Genomic DNA, 22460 nt, shown 5'->3' on the forward strand with positions numbered 1-22460 from the left:
AGTGCTCTTGACATCTTTTATTCCCTCAACATTCCCCCGTTAAGTATTTTCATCTCAAACAGTGTTGGAAAGCATTTACTTCATAGCTTATGTGAGAACAAAAGCGATTGTACCCTCCAGGAAACTCTACCCGTTTTTTTCAATAGGCTACACTTAATTGAAAGAACCCCAACCCCTTAGTTTTCCATTGTTAAAGATGCTTGCCAAATGTCTTCTTTGACACATTCCCACCACCCCTTGCTTTTGGCTGAATGCCTTTGCAAAAGCAGGTCATTGTTTCTTGAGCAAGGAATCAGCTGGTGCTCAGTGGAATGCATACTAGGAGTGCGCGCTTCTGCAACTTAAAACTTAGGGAAATGTGGGCTAGACGTTCTGCAATATTTTGCACCCCCTTCCACAAATTTTCTCGTCCTCGTCTCTCTGAAATCACAATGAACAAAGACGTCGGGGAAGAGCGTCAGTTGCAGTTGTGTGTGTGGGTGCTATTTGCCTCCCTTTATAACTTTATCAAGAGCAATTGGGCGGGAGCGACACACACTGATCAGCCAAAATGAAACTAGCATGGTACGTGTGCCTCTCCTGCACGCAAAGAAGACGCTGTGAATATATATATATACCAGAGGATGCCGGCTGCGGCCTCTGCCCTTGCTCCTTCTATTCTCTCCAAGCAGCTGCAGAATGAAGCCTGCAATCTTCTCCTTTCTCTGCAGCAGAAGCATTCATTCCCTTGTCTGCCCGGAGCTTATTTATTTGCAACGGACCTCGGTCTGCAGCTGAAAGCAAAGGAAGGACGCCCAGCAGGCTTGTCTTTCTAAGCTCAGGAAAATAACTCCTCTACTTAACACACACACACAACCCGGCTGCCTTTCCTAGCTCACTCTCGGTGCAGTGAACTGAACTTTGCCTCGTGGCTTAAAGCCCCGGCCATGGGTGTTATTGCCAATGCCAAAAGAGAGCGGAGGTCTCAAAATTCCTATCACAGAGGCGACACTCGTCTTTCCCGCCATCCGCGGCCTAGCCGTGTGCGGTGAGGAGTGCCCCCGTGGCACCTGCGTTAACAGCTCTGAGACTTCCCCTCAGCCAGGGCTGTAAAAAAATATCATTACATTCCACAAAAGCTCCTCTTCTTCTTCTCCTCCTGCTTCCCCAGTCTCTTTCCTCCCTCGCTTCTCGGGCTATAAAGAGACCAGCCGCTCAAGCTGCTAGTTAGCGACCCCCCGACAAAAACCTGAGGGGAGAAAGGAAAAAGGAAGGAAGGCTGAGCTTCCCAAGTAGCCCCTTCTTATGAGGGAGAGGAGCGGGGAGGAGGGAGAGCGCGAGCGCGAGCGAAAGACAAACATCTGGGGATTGGACCATATGCTAAAGCTTTGTCTTGTCCTTCGAAGTTAGGCTGCCCTTGAAGTGATTTGTCAAGCGGCCTAGCCGTGACAGGGAGGCGATGTGGTGGGAGGGAAGCGGGACCTGGAAGCCAGGGGCAGAGAAGGTCGCCAAAGCGGGGCAAAGGGAAAGGTGAAGGGCACTCGGGGAGGGAAGGAGGGAGGCCAGGCAACCGGGAAAAGAGGAGGGTGGCAAAGGGTGCGGTGCATTATTGCGGAAGCACAGTAGCCGAGCCCTTTTATCTTGAGGGATGATGGCCCTTGTTTGGAAACGTCGCTCCTGGTTCCTGGAAGTGGCACACAGTGCGCAGCAAGCTCAGGCCCTCAGTCTAGGGTTGCCATATTTCAAAAAGGGAAATTCCTGTCGGCCGCCAAGTTCTTGAGGGTTTTTTTTTGTGGGGTAGCAAACCCAAATTGTTGAGCTCTGTTAGGGAAACCTAGCCCAAAAATGGTTTTTGAGCTGTTTCCACTGCTTTTTCCATCACGGTGCCATGCGTCCAGGTTTTCCCTGACATTCTGCCGATTCAGCAAGCCTACCTGAATCAAACAGCTCTCCCAGCACATGCTCTTAAAAGGGGAGTTGCATTTCCCGTGTCAATGGCAGCTACAGTGAATGCATACTTATTTGGGGGGGGGGCAGTGTCCTGTTACCAGCCTGCATTAACAACATTTTAGTTGTTCTTCTGTTATTATTTATTTGAGAGGCTTGTATATCCCCCTTCCCTCATCAGTCTCCCTGTGATGGCTAGTAATTACATGTGTGCAATAGTACAAGGGGAAGTCAGAAGTACATTTGGTGTACATTTGTTGCTCTCTCTTGATTCTTTGTTTTTGTTTATTTTATTTTTTATTGTAATATATTATGAAAAGTCTTAATAAAATATTTATTTAAAAAAAAATACATTTGGTGCCCTGAATATAAACACCCTCAGGAATATGGCATCCCAGTGTGCAGACTTGGTGTCCAGGACTTAATATGAGGTAAATAAGCATTAGGCAGGATTGAGCTCTGGAACATGTTAAAACTCGGGGTGTAGGAGAGTGTCTTTGAGCCTATGTTTATTTACTAAATTTATATCTTGCATTTGGTCCAAGGAGTTCAAGGCAGATTACAAAATTATTTTCCCACGTCCCTATTTCCACCTCACAGCAACCTTGTGAGGTAGTTTAGGCTGAGAGATAGAGATTTGCCCAAGGTCATCCAGTGATTCATTATTTAATTTCTATACCACTTAAATATATTAAAAATACAGTGGTACCTCAGGTTAAGTACTTAATTTGTTCCAGAGGTCCGTTCTTAACCTGAAGCACCACTTTAGCTAATGGGGCCACCTGCTGCTGCCGTGCTGTCAGAGCACGATTTCTTTTCTCATCCTGCGTTAGAGGAGTCTGTAACCTAAAGCATATGTAACCTGAAGCATATGTAACCCGAGGTACCACTGTATCTCTAAGCAGTATACTAAAAACTGAAGCAACAACAGACAACTTAAACAAAATATTGCAAAAATACACCTTTGTGTATAAGCATGTTACATTAATACAAAGTTACTAATCTATCCATCTGTCTATGTCAATTCATAGTCCTTCCTTCTTAGCCTCCAGGTTACAAACAAACTCTCAGCTCACCCACAAAGGTCTCCTGGAAAGAGTGGATATCAACTTAAGGACTCAGCTACATTAGTCAAACAACAACACTATGAATGTGTTAAAGACATGCAACACCAGATGGCGCCAGAGAGCAAACAAATTTTCTATGCGATTTTTACATAGGGTTTTTTTTTCTTTTGTTATAAATGATTTAATTTCTGACTTATTTATAGTATTTTTTTTCTTGTGTGTAGATCCACCCCTTCCCTAACCATTGTTTAACTAAAACCTGCCCATGGATTTTGGGGTTGCACATCACCCTTGAGTACAAAGCTTCCAGATAATATTAGAGTTGGGAACATTGTTGGATTGAGAAAGCAGTGTCTAAATTTAGCTGCATCAGTGCTGGGCCATAATGCTTTGATGCCTGAGGTTGAATAGCAGATTGTAGCTCTCTACCCAACTGAGGGTGTATAATATCCAAGACTGGCCAAGTTATTTGGCACCTGAGACATAAACTCCCACAAGTACCGCACAATGGAATTCAAAATATAATAATAATAACAACAACAATTTGCTGCCCTTTCATGACTGCCCAAAATTGGCTGCTGAGGTGGATACCTCAGTCTGCTGAATGGTAAAGGTAAAAGGTAAAGGTACCCCTGCCTGTACGGGCCAGTCTTGACAGACTCTGGGGTTGTGCGCCCATCTCCCTCAAGAGGCCAGGGGCCAGCGCTGTCCGAAGACACTTCCGGGTCACATGGCCAGTGTGACATCGCTGCTCTGGCGAGCCAGAGCTGCACACGGAAACGCCGTTTACCTTCCCGCTGGTAAGCGGTCCCTATTTATCTACTTGCACCCGGAGGTGCTTTCGAACTGCTAGGTTGGCAGGCGCTGGGACCGAGCAGCGGGAGCGCACCACACAAAACTGGGGCAATGAGTAGGGAAAAGCATTTACAAACTTCAAGGCATCGAACACAGCTGTGAAACCTGTAATGTAGATCCTGTCCTATTCTAAAATAAATGCCTTGTCCTGTGGAATCCACAGCCCTGCATATGCTGTTCAACTACAATTCCCATCATCCCTAACAGCTGGCCATGCTGGCTGCAGCTGATAGGAAATGTAGTCCAACAGGGTCTGAAGGGCCACATAATTCCCTGTCCTATGACATGGATCTATATAACCAGGAAGCCCAAAGACCTCTTGTAAATTTGCAAAGACTGAGGAATGAATAAGAAAAGAAAGAGGAAATGTGAAAGAAATGCAGAGGAAAAGGCAACAGAGGTTGCGTTACTAAGAGATTGTAGAAGGGCGGCTTAAAGACATCTTGTCGGTTATCCTAAAACCTTAGAAACACATGTCCCTATTTCACTTCACTCCCCTTTTCCTGCCTTTTCTATCAGAAAATTGGGAGAAGATGAGGATGGTGGAAGAAATGAGGCACCAGTTGAAAAAATAATAATAATGAAGGGATGGCTGATCATGCTGCCTCCTTCTTCCCTCTTTCCTTTTTGCCCGCCAAGCGTTGAACTGATTAGAGTGTAATTAAGGCCATAAAACCCTCAGCTTATCCACCTGTTTATTCACTAAAGTCTCAGGCTCATCAGGCAAATTAGCTGCTTCCAGGCTGCACGTTGGGCCTAGAGCTGGACTGATTAATGAAGTTTATTGGGAGCTGTTAAAAGCATTAACTGAAGGAAATCTCAGCAATTCGTCATATTTAAGGGATGGAAATTAAATCTCCCCATGCAAATGAGAGGAGACTCCAAAGCAGCTTCTTTTTAGAGGTTACAGAGGGGGAGTGGGGGTGGCTGGGTGGGTGGGAGGTAGGGAGGAATGGATGAGTTTTATTCACCAGGCTGCTTTGTGTCTGTCTCTGTCCCTGGGGCAGCTGACCCCAGAGCAAACGCTGCTTCCCAGGAGCCATTACCCACCCTCGTAATGGAGCTCATTTAGTGTTTGGGTAGAAACATAAGACAAGGCCTTGATTGGGCAGGCTGTGGTTCTTAGAGTGACAGGGCCCAGATGGAACGACTAGGCCCAGAAAGGCAGTTCCCTATCCACTTGAGATGTCTGCAACATGTGATTTCAAATAATGACATTTTAGCAGTTGCAATGACTTCATTATCATCCAGCTTGGCAGCAGCTTTATAATTTATTTTGCACTCTTCGTTGGTAATCTGATCTGAAAACCGAACAAGATGCTTGAAAATGTTTTTTGTTTGGAAGCTGCCCTTCCTATCCCAGGAAGCTGCCTTATCACATTGCCTCAGAACTGGCTCCGCTGACTGGCATTAGCTGTCTTTTCCATCTCTAACTGAATATGCTCCAACATTCCTCAGATGAAAATAGGGACACTTCCCCCATCCCCTCAAACTGATCCTCCTAGACCTCACATTTTTTGTGTCGCCTGCCCCAGACAGAGCATTTCCTCTCAGAAAAAGGGGTGAGTGCCACCACCACTAAGGCAGCAGGACGCAACGTGCACATCCTCCAACGTCCTGAGAAAACCCATTAATCCCGATTTTATTTTATTCTTTGGTAGATTTGCAAAAAAGAAAGACGCACACTGATAAGGGAGGAAACCAGTGGCAGTGGAGAGGCAAAAGGATGCCCCTTTAAGTCACAGCTGCTGCCATTGTCGTCGGTCAGGACAAGCGCTAGCTCATCCTCCTCCCCAAAGCTAGGCAGTGGTGCGGGCAGGGGAAATAGGGACATTCCAGGATCCAATCAGAAACCAGGATGGCTTTTTGTAATAACGAGACTGTCCCTGGGAAATCGGGACACTTGGAGGGTATGTAAAGGGAGATGTCAGGGACTGAACTGGAGTCCCTTTTCACACAAAATTTGTCTTCTGCGAAACTGGTTTTTTTTTTCATATAACCTAGGAGGAAACATTAGCTGCTGGTGGCATTCTTAAATAAAGCCATCCCTGTAAATGAGACTGATAAGAATAAAAGCTAAACAAGAATTTAGACGAAGCCTAAAACTGAGCTAAAGCACTTCCTCATAAGATCCATGACATGGAAAAACAAAGTCCTTGTGTGGACTGAGTGGGATCAATTTAATGTTTTCTGAGAGAGTTGGGTAGCAAATGAAGGGCCTCTTCCGAGGAATCTCTGAGAGACCTAGTCTCTTGGGGATCCGGCTAGGCAGCATGTACCAAAAGTGTCCTCCCACTCTGGGGGTAAGTACTACTGGATACAGGGGGAAAGTAATTGTTCAAAATTCAGGTATAAATCTGATGCATGTTTCTGTTTCATGCATGTTCCTATGCTACTTTAATGCTCCTTGTTGTCCTGTGGCTTTCTAATTTCTGTTTCTGCAGCTCAGTCACAGCTCTTGTAGGCAGACTCTTGTTGGCTTTGGTCAACCATTTCCTGCAATCCCAGAGGTTAATATGTAGGAGGGCAATTGACTTTATTCTTGGGAAGTTCTCTGGGGCAGTTTTCTGCCGTGGCCAGAGGCAATATCTTGGCAGCCTCATCTTGGGAGGTTCATAATATGGGCCTCTATCACAGTAATTAAAGATACATTAACCTGTTTTTATTTCCTCCTTTGAGTCCTTGAAGAAACACATTGCAAGTGAAACTCAAAGTCAAATCAATTGTAAAGAATGAATAGTTGCAATGAATTTCAAAGACTCTGAGAAAGATCAGGTACCCTTTTATAATCAACAGATTATTTTGTGAGTTTAATTCAGAAAACAAATTATAACTTGTTTATTTAGTAGCAGTTGTATCATCTAAGTAAAAAAGTAAATCTAGGTGTTTCACAATGAAACAGCTCCATCTAAACAATGTAAAATAAGAATCAACATTTTAAAATACAGTCTGAAGGGCTAAGTAGGAGATGTTGCCAGAGAACCTGTCCACGCAGTGCATCCACAGTTGGGTAACAAGGAATTTTATATTATATTTAGTCCCCCAATACAGATTTTTCCAGAATTTAAAAAATCCACATTTACTGTTGAGAAACTGCAGGCTGCCTGCTGAATGGGGAGAGAATCAAGTGGACAAAGTACAAATATTTAAGGCACTTATGGCTTCAAATTCATGTTAAACTCCCATATGGATGAGCCCTAAACTATGACGGTATAACTTGAGTTTCTCTGATTATTATCAACATGTTTGAATTTGGTTTATATCAGTAAAGTGTTGTGTAGTCTAAACTGGCTGCCTTGTAATTAAATATCTCTTCCAAACATTCTCACCTAGGACTCAGCTATGCAGCTGCAAATAAAATGTTTTAAAGTGCATTATACAAATGTGACACTAGATGGGGATGATGAGCTATGGCATATTCAATATATTTTTCAAAACATTTTTTTTTAAAGCATTTTTACGACTTTTAAAAAATATGTGTCTAGATTCCACCTCAATAACAACAATCACAGATGGGATAAAAACCATGAAAAAGTCAAAAGGCACTTTTTGGTGTAATATGAAAATACTCTTGGTTACAGCGATCCTTGCTAAACTGAGAAAGTAATGTGCATTCTTCTGCCAAGCTGTGGATTTGCAGATATCAAATAAAAGGGAAAGATCATAGAGTTAGGGGCTCACAGAAGGGCCCTATGTAAGCAAAATGTATTTCCGCCAAAATAGAAGCCCTATTCACCCATGGTATTATTGGAATTCGGAGCAGGAATTAATGGGAAATTGTGGGTTAGCACTTTGGTTTCTGACCCAGATAAGACACAAATTGGGAGAGGTACACTTTGGATACCTGTGGCTGTTCACTTTGGCCTCCGGTAGACACTGCTATCCTCACTAGCATGCTCATTATCTCATACAGTACTTGAGATGACAGGGTGAAGGGTAGTCAGAATTTCCCTGGAAGAGCTAGCAGTCAGATGAAAGGAGGAGCAGTAGAAGTGGAGAGGGTGTTGGTGTGAATAGCCTTGCCCTGGAATTCCCTCCCTGCTTAAACGGGGTTTACAGTGGTACATCGGTTTTTGTGTTTCCTGTTGCACTGCTAATTTGCATCCCCCCCCCATTGTAATTCAAGCCTTCCGTTTCTGATTGCAGTGTTCGGAGGTGATATTTGGAGCTTATATTTGGTGCTTTTGTTTTTGCTATTTATTTTGCGTTTTTGGTTTTGAGGCTTTTTCAGTTAATTTGATTGATCAATTGATTGATTGATTGATTGTGTGACTGCGGAAATGGATAAAAGCCCCCATCCAAACAATGACTATCATCAGTGCAGGTAAGAAATTGCTTTGATTTTAATTTTTATCATCTACAATACTGTTTTACTTGTTTTATAGTACAGTACATTGATTATTGCTTTCATTTTATGGATCAGTGGTCTCGTTAGATAGTAAAATTCATGTTAAACTGGTGTTTTAGGGGTTATTTTTAAAAGTCTGGAACGCATTAATCCATTTTGCATTACTTTCTATGGGAAAGCATGCCTTGGTTTTGGAACGCTTTGGTTTTGGAACAGACTTCTGGAATGGATTAAGTTTGAAAACCAAGGTACCACTGTATTCAGGAAAAATAATCTTAAATCATGTGTAATTTGCCTGTTGATCAAAAGTTTCCTGAATTTAAAGCGTTAGGGGAAGAAAATGGAAAAGAAATGGAGGTTCAGTTCACTACAGTTAGAAACATCGGACCGGATTCAACTAATGATTCTCACTAGCAGAAGCTCATGCAAGGACATTTCCTTTCCCCCGTCTCCACTCACATGTGCCCCCATCCTCCCAAATTGGCTTGAGACGGTCAGGAAAACCCCCAGAACAGTGGGGGCAGTGGCATAGCGTGGGGGGTGCAGGGGGGACCGGCCGCACCGGGCGCAACATCTGGGGGTTAGGGTTAGGGGGCGCAAATCCATGGGTTAGGGGGCGCAAATTACTTGCCTTGCCCCGGGTGCTGACAACCGACGCTACGCCACTGAGTGGGAGAGAAAAGGGGAGAGAAAAGGGGATCATTCCACCTTGCAAGCTGAAATGCTAACCTTTGGACATAGTGCCAAGCTGAATTCCTCCCATTGGGTTGGATCCAGATTTCCCTTCCACCAACTGGAGCATCCCTTAACCGAGTTCCTCTCAAAGGATGATGCATCCATCCATGGAGGAAGAGATGATTCTTCCTCCCTTTGTATCCACTCTCTCTTTGGCAATGGGATCCTTCTTTCCCATCCGTGGAAGGTGAAGTCTGGGTCCTACCCATTTTTAGAAGTTTACCAATAAGTTTCAGCTCATGTCATATCGTTCTTTGTAACCATCAACAAAGACAAGATAGGAAAGAAGGATTGCTTTAGTGCACTTCATACTTGGGTTTTTCCTGACTAGAGATCTGGTTATTCACTGCAGTTATTTGATTAACATTTTTAAGCAGTTTATCCACCGTAATATTTACCTGTTTCAGTGAGTTGTGGGGAAAGGGAATTTCAATAAGAAACTGAAATTGGGTTTGCTAGTTTGCTCAAGGCTTCCTGCAGTTTTCTGTTTGTACAGAACTCCCCCCCCCCAATAGGATGGCTAGCATCTGCACACCTGTCATAAAGCAGTACAACTATTTCCAAATACGCTTGATAGAAAATAGCTAAAATTATCTCTTAAGCAAATCAATTTAGTGTAAGATTATGCAAGCCTTTGACTTACATAGAACTCCGCCTTTGACAAAATGGATAATAATTTTCAGCCAAGATTGAGAACCAGCAAATACAATGGATGTATGTGCTTGAGAAATGTACACATTGTCCCCAATAGCTAGGGGATATTTGAGTAATTTGTGACTGTAGCACATTCAGAGTTCATCAGTTTCCAAAACTGGGAACAGAGCTTCACCACTCCTATATAATACTGCCTGGAAGCACAACACACTTTAACAGCTATTGTTCTCATGATATGGCTTATAGTTTCATTCTTCAAATAAAGTAAAGCTGCAGTCCTATGCATGCTTACTTAGGAATAAGCTCCATTGAGCACAGTGGGAGACATTTTGCTGCCTGAGGCAAAGGACAAGGTGCCACCCACAACAGAAGCTGGCCAGACTAGTAGCTGAATCCGAATTCAACACTGGCAACAGGATTGCATTCTCCAGTACCCCTAAAGGGCAGCAGACTAGGTGAGCCATAGTTAATCATCTCCAACAGAGGGATCAGGAAGAATAGCCACAGGGCTGCTGCCGCCCCTGGAACCTGCTACCTGAAGTAATGGCCTCCCTCTGCCTTACAGTAGGGCTGGCCCTGGTTGGGATTGCTTTTAAGTAAACATGCTTAGTCCTATTGAAATTGAAGGTGTTTGTTGGCTCCTGATATACCTTGCTAAGTCACAGCTTACCTGCACAGGTGGTTGAGTGCAAATGGGGCTACCAAAGATAAAGTATTGATTTCTACACACTTGGTATGCAGCTAAAACTGAGAGAGGATCTTGTTCATTGGACCCAGATAAGACCTACCTATCTGTCAAAGTGCCTTCTCCCATATAAACAGTCCCAGGTATTGCAATTGGCAGTGTCTCTTTCTGTTGTGCCCCAAGTGGGTTTAGCCCACCGAGTGGCAATATGGTAGGGGGTCTTCCTCTGTTGTGGCTCACCGGTCTTCGAATTCCCTTCCCCTGGAGGGACAGGCAAAATGGACTATAAGGGGTTTCCTATTGCTGTTTAAAACAAAAACAAAAACCTGTTTTCCCATCTAACTCAATATTCTCTGTACTGTACTGATTAGCAGTTGCTCTTTAGTATTTCAGAGAGGAGCCTTTCCTGGCCCTTGCTGGGGAAGTTAGCATCCAGTTTGCCGTACCTGCCAAAGGCTGCTTCATAACCAACACCTGAGTTTGCTGAAAACACCAACAAAGCTGGATGTTATCAGCATGGAAATGCCTTACTCCAAAGCCATGAATAATCTCACCTATAGGTTTTATGTAGACTGTATGTATGTAGATTGTGCTAAAGTAATGACACTCTCCGCTATCCCATTACATCAGTGTCCGCAAAAATATAAGGATGGAGAATGTGTGCAGAGGCTCATAGAGCACAATGGAAGGAGGCAGAGCTCCTCCCTCCCGTCTCACTGCCATTTACATTTTCTTTCAAAGTATAATGTGTGTGGGGGGGGTGTCAACCATTGTGGTTAGGATGGATTCCAACAACAACAACAACAACAGATCAGTGGAAGCCTGGGAAAGTAAAAGGGTCCTTGCAGGTTACCAGAAAGACAGGAGAGTGGGCACCAGGTGAATTTCTTTGGGCAGCCTGTTCCAAGGCTGGGGCATTTCCACAGAAAAAGTTCTGTGCCCTGTAACTTCCCAGTGCACCCCAGATAGTCAAGGGGTTCGGATAGGAATGGGGTAGCAATTTGATTCTGTTCACATTTAAAGGCATACTTACCTCATTCACATTTTCCCATGAAAGATCCAAGCCGAAGCACAGCCATCCTTCAAAATTCAAATTTCTCTGAATTTTGCAATGCAGTTTTCTATCCAAGTAATGTGTACAGAAGTGCATATGCTAGTGCAAAGTGTCCCTGTGAATGCATGTATGAGTGAAAACAACACACAAAAGGCATTATATTGGGGAAAGGTTGCTTTGCAAACATTTTATATTAATGTGTATATTAGGAGAAATTTGCACTAAAATTAAGGTGAATTTTCATGAAGACTTCTTTTTAAAAAATGCAAACTGTTGTGGAAATGCGGAGACCTGAATTTAAGATTAGAAAAATGAGAAACTGAGAGAAACCAGAATTGATGTCTGAAGTGCCTCTGATGACTGGATTTACATGTGGCATAGACAGGCAGAAGCAGGTCCTGAAACTTACCCTTCCCACTTTGCTCTCCCCAAAACACTAGTTTTCTCCTACTAAGGGTTATTTCCAGGCACAAGAGTTTCATGGGCAAAAGAAACAGTAAAGGAGACATGTTTTGAAATGGTGGGGGCAGGAATGAAGAAAGGGAAAGGGTTCCGCACATAATTTCTACCACCCACTCACTCATGCTGCACTTTTAAATCACCCTAGCTTTGCCTTGCTTTATATAGCAGTGATGGCAACCCAGTTCTAACACATGCTGTTGCCGTGTTTAATTTGCCCGGTAGAGACCAAGGTACATCTGAGAACAGGTGAGGGGCCATGGTGTGCGACCGAGTGCCTTGCTTTGCATGTGAATGCTCCCATCGTCAGTCCTTGGTCTCTTCGGATAAAAAGGGTGACGTAGAGCAGGTGATGGGAAAGGCTTCTGCCAGACACCGTGGAGAATCTCTCCCAGTCATAGTAGGCTTATTGGGCTGGGGAGCACAAATGTAGTCTGATATTAGGCAGCTTCCTATGTTCCTAATAGGAAATGGAAGCGCAATGCAAATCAGTGAAAAAATAGGGAAAGGCAACTTATTTCCAGCTTCAACATTCATACAAAAATATCATGCCTTTCAGTCTTCCACACATTGACATTAGTTGCATGGCACCCTGCATCTGCAAAACTCTCAAGTATATGGAGAAGCTTCCTGTATATTCCTTCTGGGTAATTTGTTAGTAGATATGCAAAGCAAGATTTCTTTCTGCGTACACTGTACTTGATTTGTTGCTGGCAACATTTGACAGCTCACCTGATCAGCTTTTGGCCTCATAATTATTTCAAACTGTCTTTGTTCTTTCTGTGCCTTCTGCAATATATTTGATTATTATTTTTTTGGTCCTTATTAACTTTTTACAGCATGTTTTTCAGCTGTGGCTAAAATCACAGTGTTAATGAACCAACCATGGTAATCACTATTAGTTATCTAGGAGCTTTAATGAAGCATAATTAAAACTAACATGACATGTATGGAAAAAGCTGTTCCAAACTCTTTTATTATTATTATTTATATCCTGGTTTTTTTCTTGAATAGAAATTACGGTATTCCTTATTCCAGTTTTCGGTGCAATAATTGCTGCATTCAGTGAGAGCTTTTTCTTATCAGAAAACCAGAACCTGAGGGGGAAAACACCATAGTTTCCTTGGGAGGGACATTTAGCTAATCCTTAAGTCAAACACACTCAAGAAACATACTCAAGAAAATGGAAGTACATGTCACAGTGAGGAATTGCTTCAACAACTAGCATATGATTCTTTCCCCTCTTGCATGAGAATATATCGAATGAAGAATTATGGCAGATTATATATTCCATTTAGGAGATAATTGTGAACATATATGTGAATGTTTGCATGTTGAAATTCTTTAACGCTCCAGATAAAACATGCTTTTTTATTATGCAAATCTCCTCTTTTCATACTTTTTGAGGAATAGATCTAGAGAGTATAGCGCTTGCACTTTAAAGCAAAGTTTTTATGTCAACAGATAGCATGCAAAAAAAGGTTAATAAAGCAAATTTGCTCTCCATCCTTAACTGATGTTGTTTTAATAAGCTGCTTCAATTCGATAGACTTAGCTTTTCTTCTATTCTGCTATATTTGAACTAGCTGTTTTAAGTCACAAGTGTTCTATTAAGACATATGTAATGACAAATCTTACCTCTCAAAGTAAATCCAAACTCCAGCAGCAAAAATTGGTTAATGTCATTTTAATGTCACCAGTAGATTTTAAGTCCAGGATAAATCAATTATTGTAATCGCAGCCCTTGTGTAAATCACTAAAGGCAAACCAACCTCAGGATTATAAAATGAATCTTTGACAAGTATTCAGGGTTTTAGCATATTCCCAATAATGAGGATTAAGCACTTGCTATCTTGTGAAAGAAAAGTTTTATTCAGTTACTAAGGAATATGTGCGTAATCATTAAGAGAGGTCAGATTAACAAAGGTATTTTGCAAAAAAAGGGCATCCAGTACAACATCTGGTGGAAGATCAATGATAATTTTGTCAATTCTTTTTGTAAAAGGGGAAAGATTAAGAAAGTGATAAGATAATGGAGTAGCTTAATGCTATATTTTGAAAGAATGGACAGAAATTATAATGGTATCATAAAATATAATTATATAACTTTTTGACATTTTTATGTCAAGAAAAAGACTATTCTTCCTTGAACCAAGAGCAAACAATGATTTCTGAAATCCACGGGCAATTCAGTCAATCCCAAATAAGTCCTGATTCTACATGAAGGGATTATGTAAAAAAGACTCCAGACTAGTCTATCTGGTTCATTACAATTCCTCACACTTCACTTTTTTTGTAGCTGTATATGCGGAAAAGAAATTTGAATGTAATGTTCTGACTCGTGATAAAATCCTGTGATATTTTTTTTTTAAAAAAGACCAATCATATGTTTAATTGGATAATTTGCTCCAAAATACAGTTCACTCTGAAGGAGACTTTATGCTGAGTATAAATGATGAATAATCTTACCATGTATTGCTTTTCGAAAAGCCAGCCTTTTACTTTTCTGTTTAGTGAATGTTGAAAACAGAACGAGTCGTCAGCAGGAATGTGTCTTATAAGGGCAAAATGGCTTTATTGTATTATCATTAATAATTTAATTATTAATGAGAAACTGTGCATTAAGTGTCAGAATATTTTTTTATTAATGTCTGATATCAGTGTTTACAGGTGCTCCCCCCCTCTGCAACGTTGCAGTATATACATTTCAGCACATATATCTTTTTAATCCAAGTACACTTGGGTTTTATCTAGAAAGATTTGTTTTGTACAAGCATTTTAAATTAATGAATATGACTTGGCTCTGGGGATCCCTTTCTGTTAATTGGAAGAGGGTTTTAAAAATACCTTCTCCAGCTTCCCGTTCTGTCCTTTTGGCACATGGAATTACAAGTTTATTTTTAAACAGCACGATACAAAATTCCGCGTCTGTTGCAACGGGAAAAAGAATTTACATTGCTCTTTGAGCTGCAATTTTTTTCTTTTCCAAAACAACACGTCTCTGTTCATAGATACGTCTTTCTGCATGCTTACAGACTTGGTGTCATATGAATTGTGGCGTAGTAGCATTTAGTTATGGATGTGTTGGGGAAATGTGCATATTATTCATAAATTGCACTCCACAATGTAAATGAAAATCTGCCATTTGAAAACAAAACCAAAAACATTTTAACCACTTCAATTTCAAGAACCAAAATATTTTTTAAAAAAATATTTATTCTTCAAATAAAACATAAATGCCATGGCTGCTAAATTGGAAAGAACATTGTTATATGAAAGTCATATGTGGTTTAAATGTACTGCATTTTAGATCTTGATGTAAGAATAAATATTCTTACGACAGACTTCCTCTGTATAGGAGTAATGTTTATAGATTTGTCTGGCTTCTAAATTGTTGAATCTATTTAATTTAGTTTTTCATGTGAAATATTTTAATTTTCTTTTATTGCTACACATTAGATGCCATTGTTCCTCATGCAACTGAGGACTGAATGTTATTATCTGGCGCGGGTTCTAGAGGGGTAAAGCGAAATGATCGAAGAGGAAAATCACAGTCCTTTAAAAAGAAGGATTCCTTGACAAAATTGTAATCACCTTTAGAAACAGTTTGTGGATAATCAAGGATTGTTACAGTAAATGAATAGCATCAAGAACACGCTGCTTAAAAGACGGGGAATTTCTGCTGAAGGGATATATTAATGCATAGAAAGATCATCTGAGTCTGTCCTGTATATGTGATAGAACAGAAATTTGCAGTAGACGTCTGGCATCTGGTGGCTTGGAAATGAAATGACAGCCTTTCCTGAAAGGCAGCAAGAATGTTTAAAGACTGCTTCGAATCTTGGTTTTATTGCAAATGGGAAATCACAGTTTCATTTCCTAACAAACTTTCAAAGCCTCTCAATTTTTTTCTGTGGAGAATTTGGAGTTCTTGCAACATCTCTGTGTGGTCATAATACTAATGATAATAGAATCATAGAGTTGGAACCTGAAACCTTGGCGTTATCAGCACCACGCTGCAACCAACTGAGCTATTGAGGGTGATTGCTATTGGTTTAATGTCTACGTGCCAAAACATATGGCCATTTCTCTGAATTTACCCCTCCGATCTCAAAGTACCTTTCTTTGTGGGAGAAAGCAAGACAAGTGAGGGGTTTTTATGCCACATCAAGCAGAGAGGAAGGAAGGAAGGAAGGGTCTCTAGAATGCCGAATTTAATCACTTTCCCACAAGTTCTGCAACTAGAATAAATTAGGTAAATAAACTTGACATCAAGTCCACCCTGTATCTCCAATGCTGTGGCTAGCTCTGTTTTGCCATGCAGATTTCTACAGCCTCTAGTTATAAACAACTGCCTTCAACTTCTGTGGCAAAAACTATACAGCGCCGTGACTTTCCCTTTCTTCTTGGATGGTTATTTTGGGATATTGGTTAGAAATAAAAATCCTTGCATTCTTCCATTGCTGTGATAGGATAACTGATACTTTCATATACTTGATGCTATGCAAACAATACACCTCAAATAATCTACAAACTGACCCATCCATGGGTTATAAAGTGGTTATTCTCAGTGTGTGTCATTCTACATGAACATGATAACCTTTGAAATAGTTCTCCAGGGAGGAACAGAATAGAAAGATTGAATAAAAGAGGATAAATAGATATTTTTTTAATTCTATGGTACGTATTATTCATACTTTTCTGAGACATTCAGATATGGAGCTCTGGCATCCTTTCCTCTATTAGCAAACTTGGGTGGCCTCATGCCACACGACCATCAGTTTGGAAGAAAAAGGGGCCAGCCAGACATAACAGGTTTCTGTATAACCAAGGAGCAACCCAGGAATCCTAAAATATTCTGTTCACACAGTAATAGGAAATAAAAGTTTTGAAAATCCAAAAGACAGGTCTTTCTATGCTCAGTGACTCCCAGGACCTATGAAATGTTGATGACTTCAGTTTGCAGATTAAAGGAATGTGGAAAGTGTTATGTACTGAGCTTGGATCCTAGAACAATAGGCAAGTAGGATCCTAGAAGGCAGCAACCTGATTGGTCTACAGGAGCCGTCCAATCTGGCTCCAGAGAGCCAGTGTGGTGTAGTGGTTAAGAGCAGTATTCTGTGAAGTCTCTCAGCCCCACTCACCTCACAGAGTGTTTGTTGTGGGGGAGGAAGGGAAAGGAGATTGTTAGCCGCTTTGAGACTCCTGAAGGGGAGTGAAAGGCGGGATATCAAATCCAAACTCTTCTTCTCTTCTTCTTCTTCTCCTCCAGGAGGAAGTGAATCAGCAACCTGATTGGCCTACAGGAGCAGCCCAATCCGGCTCCAGGAGGAAGTGAATCAGCATCCTGATTGGCCTGCAGGAACAGTCCACTCAAGCTCCAGGAGGGGAGTTGAATCAACCAATCACATGGGACCCATTGTGTAAATAATGTACAGTGGTACCTCGGGTTAAGTACTTAATTCGTTCCGGAGGTCCGTACTTAACCTGAAACTGTTCTTAACCTGAAGCACCACTTTAGCTAATGAGGCCTCCTGCTGCTGCTGTGCCGCCAGAGCACGATTTCTGTTCTCATCCTGAAGCAAAGTTCTTAACCTGAAGCACTATTTCTGGGTTAGTGGAGTCTGTAACCTGAAGTGTATGTAACCTGAAGCGTATGTAACCCGAGGTACCACTGTATATATAACCAGAGGTTTGGGGGGAAAGCACTCACTCACTGTTTACCATGAGCTGAAATAAAGAGCATGAAATCAGCACTGAACTCCGAGTATATTTCAGAGAGGCATGGAAGGACTTGCTTTGTTTAATACCACAATAAGAAGTCTAAGAACGACTGGGGGTGGAGCTTGCATGCCTTGTATGTGGCTAGTTAATGCAAGCTGAGGGGTTTTTTTAATGCTGGACGCCATTTTGTTGCACGTGCTGCTGCAAACTTTGCAGTGCAAAGCCAGGCCGGGGAGCCATCTTAAGTTGAGGCTGCATAGGCCTTGTGGTGCATGTGATTCAGATTCTATTCAGTTGAACCTCTGGTTACAAAGTTGGTTGGACAGTGTTCTCGAAGCTACCAGCATGAGTTTGACCAGACTGCAGGAGGACAGGAAGACTGGAGTGCCTGGAACAGGTGAGGCTGCAGGTCCCTTATTTTGGCTGCTGGTCCCTTATTTTCAAGGCTGCTGGTCCCTTATTTTCAAATCTGTAAGTTGACAGCTATGCTCGGGACAGAACCTGGGATCGCAAATAGGAAGGGAAGCCAAGGTGATAAGGATTGAAATAATTGAAGTCTGTTGATGTGAATACTGATGGCGGCAGTTTTTCAGGCATGGGGCTTCCATTGTCTGGCCTCTAAGTCAGTCAAATGAACCATGGGTGGCTTGGTTAGGTTACAGATTAGAAAGAAAGAGAAGGCATTTGCATTTCCCCTCCAGGCTCATTGCTGTCTTAATGGGTTGACCTGGGGTTGTGGTTCCCTGGCGTGGGTCCCTAGCCATGATGGCTATGTTGTGTCACCACAGTGAGAGGCAGTATGCCTCTGAATACCAGTTGCTACATGAGCAGAATGCTGTTGTGCTTGTGTCTTCCTTGCAGGCTTTCCATAGGCATCTGGCTGGCCACTGTGAAAACAGGATCCTGGACCAGATTTAGGAGACTCTTATGTTCTTATGTGGTCAGTTCTTTGGGGACGGGACTGGATTTAGACTCCAGCATTTCTGATGCAGGAGTCTCTGATTCAGAAGCTTCCAATCCAATGGACTCAGGCCTCATAAAGTCAGGGCCCATGTAGTTTTCCAGCATTTCTGCCTGTGTTGCTGCTTGTCAGATGGACCTGACTGGCTCTTCTTCATCTGAGTTGCTCTCCAAGAACCAGGCTATTGCTCAGAGTTGGGCCCTGACACTGTCTTAGCAATCCTTCAGGACTGAAAGACAGCCTAGAAATCAAATCAGTCAGTCAGCCAATGAAAAATTTCCATGACTTCCTACTGCCACATTTACTTCTTGCCAGAAAAGTCAGTGCAATTGCCACAGAAACAATTTAGATTTTTTAAGTCTAAATTCAAATGTGATTTGGCATTTTCTCTTTCTCCCCTTTCATCTCTACCATTCATATCTGGCATCACATAGCGTGGCTGTGGAATTCAATCTGTGAAATGTGACTTCAAAATTTATATTAAATCCACTGAAAAGTGCTGATTCAACTTTCAACAGCCCAGTCAGCATCATGCTTGTCTGCATTGTATCAGCTGTTGTCAGAAATTTGGAGGGCATCACTGGTACATAAAAGTGAAATGTGAAAAAATGGCAGATTTTGGATTTCAGGGTGGTGGAGAATGGTTTCCTCCAAAAAAAGAGTTTCTGCTTTGAGTTTACATGTACTAATTAGCCGACTCTTATCTTGGTATATAATGTGACATGATTGCAGCCTTAATATTGCATCTTTATATGTGAATCCTTTGATATATTTAAAAAGTGAATCTTTGTTAATGAACTCTCTCCTTCCACTTAGACTGTTTGAAGCATTCAGTCCAGCCACTCTACAATATTAACAGATGCAGAGTCAGACAGAAAACCTATTGATCAAAAGTGACATATCCAGAAGCAACATACTGTTTACAGTAAGTTATCATTCAACTGAATAATGATTTAGCCATTTACTAGGAAAATCTTCCAAATTGAAGTCTAATACACAGATACTAGGTCTTCCTGATGGCACCACATTGCCAAGATTAAGTCCCATAAAGTATCTCACACAAATTTTATTGAAACTACTGCACAGTTCTTTATGTGTGGGATACAGAAGCACATAAAGTATCTTGCAGTAAATTTTGTAATGAATGGCCACAAACTGCTTGTTAAAGGTCCCTGTGTGAATGTTCAGCCCCTCAGAAGCTATTGCCACTCTGATGTATTTTTCTAATAGTTTGCAGCCTACCAAAACATGTCAAGAAGATATAAGTATGGGCAAATGACTTAATGGTAAACATAAGTACTATAGCATGGAAGATGAGATTATCACAGCATCTATCTATCAAAAGGTGTGTCACAGAGTGTTTGACTGACCATGAATCCTTTGCAAGTTGGTAGCATGGACTCTCCTGGATTTATTGGAAGGGAAAGTGGTATACTGTATTGAGCAGGAAATTTGTGGCAAATACTTCTCTTTTTTTTTGCTTCTTGAGAAGTCTTTGGTAAAATGGAAACGTCCTGCAAAATGCTAACCATGTTTGCTTTAACTCTGGTAAAGATCCAAATATCACAATGAAATCATGGTGCATCTTGCTAAATTATCCCTAGAGAATATGTATAGGGACACACCAGTGAGATCTGCTGCTTACAGTCTTTTAAAATACAACATTAGAAAAACAGGGGTTGCGTTAACCATGGTTAAATATTATTGGGGTGTATGGGGTGTTAGAGGAAGGGTAACGTGCCTCCTTTTGGCAACTCCTGCAGCCAGGCTGGTGCCGAACATACTGCTCTGCTTTCCTTTGGACTGCATCAGCGAGGTCGAGAGGGGAGTCTTGTTGTCTGGGCAGCCCAGGACCTCCATGCATACTGCCCAAGCTTGTGCTCCAGGGAGGTCACTTAGGTGCCAACACAATGGTTTGACTTCACCCACGGAGGTGCGTTCCACTGTCTCTCAAGACAGATGGATGCCAGCAGGTTAAGTATTATGTCAATATAGGCATAATAATTATATCTTTCAAGCTGTGGGTTTGCATCCTGAACTGTAAAGGTAAAGGGACCCCTGACCATTAGGTCCAGTCATGGCCGACTCTGGGGTTGCAGCGCTCATCTCGCTTTATTGGCCGAGGGAGCAGGCGTACAGCTTCCGGGTCATGTGGCCAGCATGACTGAACAGCATGACAGCATCCTGAACTGTAGCCAGACTTAAATGGGTTTAAGGACTGTTGAGCCACTTTTTGTCAAGGCAGATAAACCATGCACAACCATGGTTTATGTGGCCGATCATTACAAAATTTCAAACTGAAAGCTGGGGATCTAGAGATTGCAGAAATTAACATCCACCCTTCCAACGTTCAAAATCTCCACTTTGACTTTGCAAATGCAAAATGTTATACACCCTGATTGATACAGAGTAAAGACCAAAATGTTTGCCACTTATGTCTGGCATGAAATGAAGAGGATATTTCGCCAAGCCGTGTAAGAGACTTGTCAAGCATTTCTGCTCACCCTGTTTGGCAGGAATTGCATCATAAGCCTTTTGACTGATGCCAGGTTGACAAAAAAAAGAGGGGCTTTGTTGTGGCATTAATGTTTTGAAAGTGATGTTTTTGTCCCGTGCCTCAAGTGACATAACGGATCATCCCTCTTAAACCCTTTGCTGATACAGCCACTGTGATCAGTGATCAGGGTGATTGATGAAAAATCCAATTGGCTCTGAATGTTTTTATTGTTAAATTGTATGGAAGAACAAGACAATCACTCTACTGATATCTTCACTTCTATAGGCAATGGCTGGACATATGCATGCAGTTCAGTATATGAATGCTTGCACACATCTCAACATATGCACCAACAGAACGAGCACACCTACAAAACAAGTAATTAAAGTTGTTTTAAAAACTAAGGGGCTCCACACTAAATGCTCATTTTCTGACCTTGCAGTTCTCCTAATGAATGGGATACAGTAAGCACAACAGCAAAGATGTCAGATTTGAGAGTCAGAAATATGAGTTCAAGTCCTTTCTTTGCTATGAATCTTTCTGGGTAATCTCAGGCAAGTGAGCACTTAGAAAAGGATGCTGTAATTTCTAAGGCTCAGCATGGGTTTCTCAAAAACAATTCATGCCAGACAAATTTCATTTCTTTTTTAGAAAATAGAGTTACAAGCTTGGTGGATCAGGGGAATGCTTTGGACATAGTATATTTTGATTTCAGTAAGGTTTTTTAAACAAACTCCCCCATGATATTCTTGTGGAAAAGCTGGTAAGATGTGGGCTGGACAAGGTTGCTGTTAGATAGATTTGTAGCTGATTGACTAACTGAACACAAAGAGTGCTCACTAATGGTTCCTCAGCATCCTGGAAAAAAGTGACAAGTGGGGTATCACAGGGTTCCGTCCTGGATGACTTGGATGAAGGAATTGAGGGGATGCTCATCCAATTTGCAGATGGCGCCAAACTGGGAGGGGTAGCTAACACAGCAGAAGACAGAATTGGGACTTTAACACATTAGAGAACTGGGCCCAAACTAGCAAAATGAATTTCAATGGGGAAAAATAAGAATGAATTCTAGTGGGGAAATATGGATCCTAATAAATGTTTTACTTTTAAATTTACACCGTCAGAAAACATCAGAATTAAATAATGTCTTATAAATTATTATTTACTTCTTAAAATTTAGATACCACTTGAAAAAACTCAAAGTGGTTTACAAAAATCATGGGCACACACACATGTGAAAGTAAAATGGAGATAGATTCATACACAGCTATGTGGATTTAACCATCATCATCATCATCACAGCGACCTCATTTCCAAACTTTAAAATTTTGTTATACAGTATAAGAACCGTGCCAATATTTTTGTGCCAAATTTACTAGCAGGCTATAAGAAATGGGTTTGCTTTATTGCATATTTTAGTTATGGATGCTGATCTATTAATGCTTCTATAAATGGTTTTTATATTTGTAAACCACTTAGAATGCAATTTTTGGCA

General features: G+C 41.5%; 1 long non-coding RNA gene across 1 annotated transcript; it reads left to right on the plus strand.

The window, feature by feature from the left end:
- The first annotated feature begins 4774 nt into the window (after positions 1-4774).
- On the plus strand, positions 4775-21335 carry LOC309366050. Its single transcript, XR_014166443.1, has 3 exons — positions 4775-5758; positions 19285-19393; positions 21251-21335. It is a non-coding gene; the product is annotated as an uncharacterized lncRNA (long non-coding RNA).
- The last annotated feature ends 1125 nt before the right edge of the window (positions 21336-22460 follow it).

Source organism: Podarcis melisellensis, assembly GCF_964234715.1.
Source record: "Podarcis melisellensis genome assembly, chromosome: 3".
In the NCBI taxonomy this organism is placed as follows: Eukaryota; Metazoa; Chordata; class Lepidosauria; order Squamata; family Lacertidae; genus Podarcis; species Podarcis melisellensis.